Below are 11,776 nucleotides of genomic sequence, written 5' to 3'. Positions count from 1 at the left end.
GGTTTTCCAATCCAAGGTATCCTGTGGACTTTGACCGTGGAATCGATTCAACTGCCAATTCACTCTGAGCAGGTCTGGCTCTCTGTCTAGAGCTTATCGCCTTTGATGATCTAGAGCTGCATCTAGACCCTTCACTTTCCAGTATGTCCCTTCTGGCTTTAGCCACCTTCAACTTTGTATCTAATTCCAGTTGTTCCTGACATCGCGCCATTTCTTCTTGCTGTCGCTTTGTCTCATCTTGCTGTCGGGCCATCTCATGTTTTTTCTTCATAGCATCCGCTTCTATTGAGAGCGCTGCTAACTCAGCCTTTGCTCCCAAACGAGCAGAAGCCCTCGAAACCGAACTGGCTGAGCTACCAGATTTATGGCCTGATCTTTGTGAAGATACATTTGAGATACTATCTTCCGGTTCTATTTCATCACCTTCTTCTTCTGGCTTAGTATCTTCTTTTCTGCTACCTTTACTTTTGCTAACTTGCTCTAACCATCCTTCTACAAATTCTTTGGATTCATCATAATACTCCGTATTTTCACAATCCCACTTAAAATGTCTTTCACGCTCCTCTGGAGAACGCTCTGCCTCCAGCAGTGTGTCCTGCTTCTCTTTCAGCTCATGGTTAAGGCTACTTATCAGGCGTAATTTCTCTTCCACCTTGTCCTGGTTCTCTTCTGATTCCATGAGTGTCTTCACACTTTCAAACAGCTTTCTAATCTTCTTCCCCAACTTGTTCCTATCCAATTCAGCCTCCTTGAGAACATAACTTCGACCTTTCTCAGTGAGTTTAAGTTGTCTGGCTGGTCTTTCTTCACCACCATGTGGCTCTTCTGGCATAGCTCTGCCCTCATCTTCCTTCATGATTTAAAAGAGGTCTTAGCAGATTGCCAAGTCTTTAAATTAGTCGAATAAAAGTCTCTGCTTCTGAGTGACTTTGTTATTATCAACAATTTCTTCCAAAACTAAAACATACTGATAATGTAGAGAACCTCTCTCTAATTCCAGGTGCAAAATAAATGATGCTAATTCCAATGGAATGTTCCTTTATCTCTTTGATTCAAAACAATCCAAGGTCGGTCTGCCTTTCCCAGACACGCTGGAGAAAACAGCTTGTTGAGCTCTATTACAGAATTCTTTCAATTAAAACCGTAATTTTAATTCAAAAGGTAATAATCAATTCGTACTCACAATCCAGTGATACGTCTTCCGATGCGTTCCGATGCTGTTGATAGACCTCAAGGCTCCTCCTGGCCGAGATCTTCTTCAGTTCCACGATTGGAACCAATCTTCTTTGGCTGCGCCTTTTCGAGGTCTTAGCCTTCGTCCTGCTCTGGCCGCACCTCTCCTAGGTCTTAGCCTTCGCACTTCGATCTTCTGTCCCTATCTCAGGGACTGGTATTTACCCCCGCCGGAGGTTCGCTTTTACTTATCTTCTTCTTCTTCTTCTGTCCGAATCTCTGGGACTGGCAATTACCCCCTGCCGGAGGTATCCTTCGACTTAATGTAGCGGCAGATTTTTCAGATCTTTCAGGAAATTAACTCCCTAGCCACTAATTGGTTGAGAGGGGATAAGGGGAATATCTTCGGTACGCATGCAAGCTGCCTCAGAGACTTACAGAGCTTCTACTTTCATAAAGCTTCAGCACACAGTCTTTTAATGAATATTTTCTTTATTGTAGATATAAAACAGTAAGATACATCCAAGGTTTTCCGACTTGTTCCAGCAATCTTCTTCGAACTCCAGCGCATTGCTTCAGATACTAGAAAACTCTTCGTGTCTTCTTCTTCACATGAGGCTTGACATGCTTGACATGCTTGACATGGTCGAAGGATAAACCTTCTCCCTCTCCTGTCCAAAACGAATTCCCAACTAAACTAACACGCAAGCAGTTAAGCTGCATAAACACGCCCCAAGACACGTCATAAAATCCCACCCACATTATAACGGGCTGGCTAAAATTTAAAGGAACATGCCATCCTGGTGACATGCAAAATAGGCCAAATGGCCACTACAGTAGCTGTGTGGAATGAGCTTCCAGTGGAAGTGGTGGAGGTAGGTTCGATTTTATCATTTAAAAATAAATTGGATAGGTATATGGACGGGAAAGGAATGGAGGGTTGTGGTCTGAGTGCAGTTAGATGGAACTAGGTGAGAGTAAGTGTTCGGCACGGACTAGAAGGGCCAAGATGGCCTGTTTCCGTGCTGTAATTGTTATATGGTTATCTGGTTATAAAGTTCACCACAGTAAGGAAACTTCTCTGGCATTCCAGGGCCAATATTTTCCCCTCAACGGATGTCACTAAAACATTGGCGAGAGAGTGCTGCACCGTTGGAGGTGCAGAGCAAAAGGAATGCTGGCCATTCCACATTGCTGATTTGGGGCATATTGTGTGCAAATTGGCTGAAGCATGTCTTACATTACTGCAGTGACTGCACCTCAAAATTAGCTAATTTGGAACATCCTGCAAGTGATGTGAATGGTGATATAGAAATGCAAGTCTTCCTTTCTATTCTCTCCTCAGTCATAGGCCATGTTTTTGTTATGTTATACCCAGAAATCTGGACAAAACATTCTTCCAAGGAACACAGAGATAAAAAAATACCTTGTGTTAAAATGTGACTATGGAAAACTAACAGCCTGCATTGTCTACATATTCACCAGGGATAATGTGATTAATGTCTGGTTGAATTCAGTTGTCACTGGAGAATGATCTATTGATAATAACAAGGGCAACTCCACAGAACATATAAAGATTAAAAGCATGGTGAAATGTGAAGGATCTATCATGCAGAACTGACCTTCTCTCATGAACAGCACAGTGGGAACACAGAACGCAGTTGATCAGGAAGTGAGTTCAGCACCACCTTTTCTGCAGCGATTTGGGATGGGAAATCAATGTTGGCCTTGCCCGAAACGTTGCCACAGTGGCACAGCTGTAGAGCTGTACCCCAAAGACGTTTTTAGTTTAGTTTGGGGATACAGCATGCAAATAGACCCTTCAACCCACTGAATCCACACCAACCATTGATCACCTGTTCACACTAGTTCTATGTTATGCCACTCCCGACACATGAGGGGCAATTTTACAAAGGACAAAAAACCCACAAACCCGCCATCTTTGGGATGTGGAAGGAAACCCGAGCACCTGAAGGAAACCTATACGGTCACAGAGAGAACATACAAACTGTACGCAGACATCTCCTGAGTCAGGATCGAACCCTGGTCTCTGGCGCTGTGAGGCAGCAGCTCGACCAGTTACCAGTTCTTGTGCGGTTTATAGGCTAATTGACATCTGTAAATAGCCCCTAATGTGGAGGGAGTTGAAGGTCGGCATGAACTCGGTGGGCCGACGTGCCGGTTTCCATGCTGTATTCTAAACTAAACTGAACTAAAACCCATGGAAGATTGAAAAGAAACTGTAAGCAGCACCAAAGATCTTATAGCGGATCTTTGAGCAGCACCATCAGTGAACAAATTCACTGCCCAGAAAAAAAAGAGTTAACATTTCAGGTCATTGATCTTTCATTGGAACACAATCTGAAACATTAACACCGTTTCTTTCTCCAAAGATGCTACATAACAAGCTGAGATTTCCAGGATCTGCAATGTTTGTGTGAAGCTACTGTCTATAGGGTTAAGGAACGATAATTTAACATGACAAAGCTGACTGCCAAACTCTGCAGTGAAAGAATGATGGATAGTCAGTTAAACTTAATGAACTACATCAACCATCAGCTTTGCTAATGTGACTCAGATTTATTGAGCTAAAATCATTTTGAAGAATATTTCCAGTGAAGGGGTTGCACTGGATGAATTATTTTGCAGCATTATGAAATGTATTTGAATATAGATCATTTTAAGAGCCTGGCAAGTCACGGTGTGACGTTGCTTTACTGGATCTTCCACTATTGTGGGCATTTTGAACTATCCCAAGAAGGGGCTGCACCACTTACTAGTTAAGAATTACATTTTCGTGAGGCCTCATAAAATCAGCAAACAGAATATTTTGGCAGCAGCCTTCGGCAAGCTGCAACTGACAGGTAGAAAGACCACCGGTAATGTGCTGGAACTGACAGGTGGTGTCTTTTCAGTGCTTTGAAGTTGCTGCTTTCAGGAATACTCTAATGATGGTACCAGCTTGAAATTCGGGTCATTTAAATTCCCAGTCCTCATTAGAATCTTCCAGGATGGAATCACGCCTGATCCTGGAGATAGTTGGCAGGGAGGAGGTGGTTAAGAAAGGAGGTGAGTATAATGAATGCTAGCGGTAGAGGTTTGATTAAAATGTACCCACTTAGCATTGACTGTGGTTTACAACAGCACCTTGCATTTTCTTTTTTAATGTCCCAAGGTGTTTCATTAGCAAACAAAAATTCACAGCAGGCTTCTTACAGAAAATTTAGGACAGTTGGACGAAGTTTATACCACGGGACACCTTGAAAACGAGAAAGAGTCGTGAGGCGAAGTAATTTACTGATGGAATTCTAGAGGCATGGCCACCAGTGATGGAGAGATTCAGGACATGCTCAAAGAGCCCAAAAGGAGCAGTGCAGAGATTACAGAGGATTCTGGGGCCGGAAGAAATTCCAGAGGAGGAGAGAGATATTCCAGATATTCTGGAGTGTTCAGTTGCCAAGATAGGATTATAGTTATATGAGTTGATTTGAGAACCCAATATTTGTATGAAAGTACCTGTTCCTGATGGTGTGCAACGTCAGACCTCCGTACCTCCTGCCTGACAGTAATAGAGAGAAAAGAGTATTGCCTAGATAGTGGAGATCCTTGATGATGGATGTTGCCTTCTTGTAGATGCTTTCAATGATGGGGTGGCTTGTATCTGCGATGGACCGAGCTGAGTCTCTTGCATTCCTGTATGTTGGAATGGTCCCAGGCCATGATGCAACCAGTCAGGATACTTTCTACAGTGTCATAGTTATACTGTAGAGTCATACAGCACGGAAACAGCCCCTTCAGCCCAATTCATCATTACCGACCAAGATCCCCTTCTGAACTAGTCCCATAAGTCCATGTTTGACCCATATCCTTCTGAACCCTTCCTATTCAAATACCTGTCCAAATGTCCTTTAAATGGTGTTATGGTATCTTCACCTGTAATGCATCTGTAGAAGTGAGTGACCCGTCGAATCTCCTTCAGCTTCAAAGAAAGTAGAGGTGCTGGCATGCCTTCTTTGTGATCACATCTAAATGCCTGGCCCAGGACAGGTCATTCGAGATGTTAACGCCCAGGAATTTGAGACTACTGACCCTCTCCATCAATGAAATCTGGTGTGGGTCTCCTGATTTCCCTTTTCTTTAGCGCGAGGTAATTTCAACACCATTCAACCAGGTGTCGTATCTCTCTCCTGTACGCTGACTCATCACCACCTACGATCGGCCAACAGCAGTGCCGAATTTCTAGATGGCATTGGAGCTGTGTTCAGCTACACAGAGGTGTAAAGAGAGACACCAACATTGCAAATAGAACGGCAAAATGCCTCAAAATAGCAGGTCAGGCCACATCTGTGGGAAGAAAAAAAAAGGCAATATAAGCTGCAGAGAAGGTGGGGTGAGGGGAGAATCAAACTGCTGGAGGAACTCAGTGGGGAAGGCAGCATCTGTGGAGGGACAGAAGACTTTTTGGGTCGGACCTTCTTCGAGAGGGGAAGATAGCTAGTAGAACGTAGAGGTGAAGGGAAGGAATGGAGCAAGAGCTGGCAAGTGATAAGTGGACACAAAATGCTGGAGTAACTCAGCAGGTCAGGCAGCATCTCTGAAGAAAAATAATTCGGGTCGGGACCCTTCATCAGGTGATCAATGGATCTAGGTAAGATTGACAGAGGGGTCAGGTGGGGGAGAAAAGGGTGGACATAATAACCAAGGCTGAGGTGAGAAAACAAAAGGCTGCTGACGGTGGACTCTGATAAGGAAGGAAGGTGAGGAGTGAACTGTAGAACGAGAGCGAGGAAGGATGCCTCCGACAGGGTAAAGCTGGAGTGACTACTCTTGATTACATCAGGCCTCATTGTAACAGTGCATGAGGTGACAGAATGACAATGGGAATGGGATGAGGAATTAAAGTGGCAGGCAATGGGAAGCTGAGTGTCGCCCGGCCCTGCGTGGCCTGAACGCAGGTGCTCTGCAAAATGATCACCAGCATGCATGTGGTGCCTTCAATGCAGAGACCACATGTGAGCACTAGATTGGAAGCAGTGCAAGTGAAAGATTGAGTCCCTGGATGGTGGGAAGCAAAGAGGTGGATGTACAAGTATTACATCGCCTAAGGTTACGAGTTTTCATAAGGTTGCAAATACTGGTTCAACCTTACACAGTTACCAGAGAGAACCAGCTTATGAAAGGTCATCGACCTGAAATGTTAATACAGTTTCTCTCCAGATATGGTGCTTGACCTCCCGAGTGTTTCTAACATTTTCTTTTTCTAATTATTGTTTAAGATGCTGGTGAAGAATAATCTATGCTGGCATAACTATTCAGTGTAACTGTTAGTTCTCAGGGCAATCATGTAACCTGCTTTATAGATGTAGTAGTCCACAGCTGTTGTTTTCAAAGGATGTTTTCAAATCTCAAGAAAAGATGTTCCTTATGTATTGCATCAGGACTAATGAGTAAAAAGAATGAATGTGGTTTTAAATAGCACTGCTCAAATCCTCGGAATATCCCAAAACATTTCACAGCCAATTAACTCCTTTTGAAATGCAACAAACTTAAATCCTGTGAAAGTGGGAAGTTGTGGAGAGTTCACGACTGAACGATAATCTCTAGGGAAATGAACACCATCCAGTCACCTTCATTAATTACCGTCCTTGTTCCCAATGCAACCCCAAACACTAAACCCACTCAAACTGCATCGTAACTTCTATGCTGCACTTCAAATTGCACCGCCAATGCAACAATCCTACACTGCACCCACCCACACTGCGACGACCCTCTGCAAGCCACACAATCTGCACATTCGCCACATTGCACGACTCCATCCGCTTCCCCCACTGCATCCTCCCTGCAACCGCCAGGCGGCTATCCTTGTACACTGTCAACCCCTCCCCGACCAATGCACCCCAGCCAACCCCATCTGAGGCTCTACTCTATATATTCACTCAACCCCTTAACCACCAAGATCAAATCTAGTCCTTCTACACGTGAGAATACAGAGCACATCTGTGCAATCTTTCCTCGTAATTTAGCTGGGTTACTTGGGAGAAAATGCATTTGATTATTTTCCGAAAGAATGCAGATGTTTAATAACCTTTGGGACATTCTGTTGCCATCGTTCTTGCCTGCGAATGATTGATAGCTTCACATGATTCAAGAAACACAACTGAGCACGAAGGGGTGTGTTCTTTGATGCACTGCTTCAGAAGCTGTCAGCTCCAGGTTGTATAATTCTGTACGCAGATGCTTGGCCCCGACAACACGTGCTGAGGTCCAGAGGGAGAAGCCATTAACTGCACACGTGATCAGTCGATTATTGGTGTATTTTCCATTTGCAATTGATGAATTCAAGATGTCATAATAACAGCTAAGGGCTCAGTTTGCATTGAGCCCAAAGTCTGTTCTGACACATCACATCATACATTTTGGCTGATAAATTTAAACAGCAGGATTTTCTTATCACAGCAATGATGAACTTACATCCAGTAAAGCTGGTGGTAGACAAAGATGCTGGAGAAACTCATCGAGTGAAGCAGCATCTATGGAGCGAAGGAAATAGGCATCGTTCCAGGAATTTCCAGCATCTGCAGTTCCTTCTTAAACTTCCAGTAAAGCTGGTGATAATCAGTTTAGTCCTTCTATCTTCACGTTATTTTTTGAACCTTGATATTTAATAAGAATGCAAGAAGAATGAGCAGTAGTAGACCACTCAATCCCTCAAGCTTGCCCCGCTATTCAATATGATTATGGCTGATCTTCCCAAAGCCTTCTTCTGTGCCAGTTTCCCATCACCCTCAATTCTCAAATGTCTCAAAATGTTATCGCCCTCTTTGTTTTAATTGCCCCAGTGATCCAACCTCCACAACCCTCTAATGGAGGTAACTCCATAGATTCACCACCCTCTGTGAAAAGGTCCTGCCCCTTATATTGTAACTATTTACCTTATTGGGTGAACTTGCCTCAAAGAGGGTGCACTCCCCACTGAGACCTGGGGTCCTGTCCATTCTCAGAAAATGTGATAACAGTCTTGGCTAAATTACTGAAATAGCATCCAGATGCCTGGATTATTTTTGAGTCTTTAAGCTTGACGGTTGATGAATTTAAATTCAAGAAATTAAATAATTCTGGTCAAACTGCTGGAGGAGCAACACTGAGGACTGCACTGTCGGGAAGGCAGTACTGATAGAACACTGCACTCTAAGAGGGGCAATACTGAGGGACTGCCACACTGAGAGGAGCAGTACTGAGCACCCCTTCTGTTACTGAGGGGTGCGTCCTGTGCAAGGGACGGTACTGAGGGACTGCCACTCTGTGGGAGGGGCAGTACTCGGGGAAGACTGCACTGTTGGAGAGACAGTACTGATGGAATTACTACATAAGACTGAATATACTAAAAAGAAACATTTCTAAAATATACATGAAGCCAGAAGAATATGTATATCTCGTAAATGTAACAACTCTCTGTTTCCACTTCAACACAAACACATTGTTTATGATTAATCTGCGATCTGAACATGACATAATTTGTTCCTGATTCACCAACTGGAGAGGGATCTGCTAACGTTTGATGTTATAAAGACCTCCTGCTCTTCACCAGTCCCCACCATTGATGCCTGTGCCATTAGATTCTCAGCCTCTCTTTCTCCCTTTAATGTGCTCCTTAAACCCCAACAGTTATCAGACTACTGAATGGTCCTCTCATAAGCTAGTGTCTTCTCGATTGCAGACACAAAATTCTGGAGTAACTCAGCGGGACAGGCAGCATGTCTGGAGAGAAGGAATGGGTGACCTTTCGGGTTAAGACCCTTCTTCAATCTCGATTGTCTTACCTACCTCATTATAGATCTTGCACTATTTCCTCTGTAACTTGCCACTAAAATGGAGGTTGTCGTTGCCTCATCTGCTCAGCAAGAAGATGGGCATCTCACCCAGGAGCCCAGCGCAGGCCAGAAACTTAGCAGTGTGGGAGCTACCCAGATACACACCTGATGAACAATCAGTCTGTCACACGGTTTGAAAGAATCTGAAGTTGCATGTTTATCTTGCAGGAGTGTTTTATAGAGGGAGAGACCAATATTACCTTCAGAAGGAATTTTTTGTCTTTCTGTCATGAAGAAAATGTCAGGTAAAGTTTAGTTTTATTGTCACATGTACAGAGATACAGTGAAAAACTTGTTCTGTAAGCTAACTAATTATACTATACATCAGTACGATAGATTCTCTTCTGGAACAGAATGCAGAGAGCCGTCACGTTCTGGCGCCATCTTGCAACTTATGTCTCTGAAAAGTCCAACCTTGGCTAAAGGAGAGAGGCAATTTCTTATTATCTCACGTTAAGGCCTGGTGTCCTAGATCGCACTTGATTGATGAAGTAGGAATCAGCCTGGCTGCTGCTGAGTGAGGGCCACACTGTACTGTGGAATTAGCATGCAGTCTTGAAGGTGTGCTGCACTGGTGGAAGTGCATTGTTGAGGGAATGCTGCATTCTTTGAGGAGAATATTGCATCCTCTCACTTGATGGTTATTAAGTGGACAATATTGAGAGTGCAAACAGTCACCTAGTCTGCGCCTAATCTCATTGATGTAGAGGCGACATCCTGAGCACCAAATGCAGAAGACGAGCTTGGAAAAAGTTCAAGTGAATCTGCCTCACCTGCAAAGGCTGTGTTGGTGCTTGCATGGTGGTGAGGGAGGCCGTGGAAGGACAGGTATCACAAAGGCCATCTTGAGCCCTTCGTTGCATGACATTTTAACTCCCCTCCCAGCCGCACACCAACCTATATGTCCTCAGACATCTCTATTTCTGCAGAGAAGGCAAACTCTGGAATATCTCATGTCCCACCTGGGTCATCCACCGGCGTCAGGGCTACAGGGAAGGGAGAAGGCAGGGGAATGGGGTTGAGAGGGGAAAATGGATGAGCCATGAGTGAATGGTGGAGTGGACTCCATGGGCTGAATGGCCTAATATTGCTCATATATCATATGGTAGTCAATAGTACAAACGTTGAATTTTCCAGTATCAGGTCATCTGCAACCCCAGTGCTCAATGCAAAATACAAAGTGCCAGAGTAACTGAGCGGTCTGGGCAGCATCTGTGAAGGGAATGGACAGATGGCATTTAGACTCAGGTACTTCTTTAGTCTGAAGAAAGGTCCCAACCCAAAATGTGCCCATCCATTCCTTCCTTAGATGCTGCCTGACATGCTGAGTTCCTCCAGCACTTTGTGTTTTGCTCAAGATTCCAGCATCTGTAGTTCCTTGTATCCCCACCACACTTGCTCGCCTGAAGGACAACAAGGGGCCGGAGTAACTCAGTGGGTCAGGCAGCATCACTGGAAGAAATGGATAGGCATGACATGTTCTCCAGAGATGCTGCCTGACCCGCTGAGTTACTCCAGCACTTTGTGTCCTTTTGTGTGAACCAGCATCTGCAGTTCCTTGTTTCTGCACACACTCGCCCGTCCACCCAGTTTTCCTCTCCCTTTGTTTAAGAAAGAACTGCAGATGCTGGAAAAATCGAAGGTAGACAAAAATGCTGGAGAAACTCAGCGGGTGCAGCAGCATCTATGGAGCGAAGGAAATAGGCAACGTTTCGGGTCGAGACCCTTCTTCCTCTCCCTTTGTTCATCCCTCCCACCATCTGCCCATCATCCCAGCCCTATCTGGCTCCACCTAATTCTCGATTCCTCGCCTCCCCCTCCCGCTAAACACTGACAATCTTTCCTCTTCCCTTTTAGTACTGATGTACGGTCTCAACGCAAAACTTCAGTTAACACGTTTGCCCCCGCCTGTTCTTCCACTAGGGCTCTGTTCTGGTCCGAGATTCCAACATTTGCAGTGTTTTACAACTTGACATTAAAACAAATAGAGTCCGTTTCCACCAATCAGCGCGGAAACCGTGAAAACAGCGGCAAACACCCCCACCCCTCGAGCTGGGCAGATCGCCGGCTGCAATCTACCAATAGAGGCATGCAGAAAGGAGTCAATCATGGCAGCGGAAGGACAATGCACTGTGAATGACTTCATGTCCTAACTTGTAAACTGGTCATTTCAGCTGGAGTTTTTAACGTCTTATTTAACTTTAAAATATATATATATAATATCAATTTTAAATATTTATCTACTGCAGCTCGTCATTGAGACTATCAATTGCAGACGGTCCCAGAGTCGGTGAAGGATCATGACTTTGTTTGGTGTTTGATTTACTCTCTCGGAAATCCTGGGATCTCCATTGAAAATTTCGTGAGCACTGTAAGTAGCAAGATTGGAATTTTCGATTGCCTTGCAGTCGATTACAAAGCGAAACTCTAGGGAACAGAGAAGTGGGACCGCGTTGGCAATTTCTGAATGGCCAGATGGAGAGTCTGCGTCTGCGTTGGTTGATTTTTACAATGGTGTGCGTGTATAATATAGATATTTGAAGCAACGTTTTCAATATATATATATATATATATATATATACCTCCGGTACACCTATGTGTGTGTGTTTATTCTTGGAGAGGTCTTTAGTAAAAACGTTGGCCCTGTTTGGAGGCTGGTGAAAGCATTACTAAATGCTGCCACGTTTAGCGTTTATCTGCTTCAAATGCACAGAGGATTTTCATAAAAAGTT

General features: G+C 44.3%; 1 protein-coding gene across 4 annotated transcripts in view; it reads left to right on the top strand.

Moving 5' to 3' along the window:
• Positions 1-11,108: 11,108 nt before the first annotated feature.
• Positions 11,109-11,776, top strand: part of cdk4 (cyclin dependent kinase 4) — a 34,335-nt gene continuing 33,667 nt past the window's right edge. For 2 of the 4 annotated variants that reach the window (XR_004410541.1, XM_033015805.1), the window contains exon 1: positions 11,112-11,415. The gene's annotated coding sequence lies outside the window, so the exon portion shown is untranslated. Of the gene's footprint in view, positions 11,416-11,776 lie in introns of all 4 variants that reach the window. The other 2 variants (XM_033015806.1, XM_033015807.1) reach the window with 2 other exon arrangements.

The sequence above is a fragment of the Amblyraja radiata genome, chromosome 46 (assembly GCF_010909765.2).
Source record: "Amblyraja radiata isolate CabotCenter1 chromosome 46, sAmbRad1.1.pri, whole genome shotgun sequence".
NCBI classification, from domain to species: Eukaryota; Metazoa; Chordata; class Chondrichthyes; order Rajiformes; family Rajidae; genus Amblyraja; species Amblyraja radiata.
This window is presented reverse-complemented; position numbering and strand designations above follow the sequence as displayed.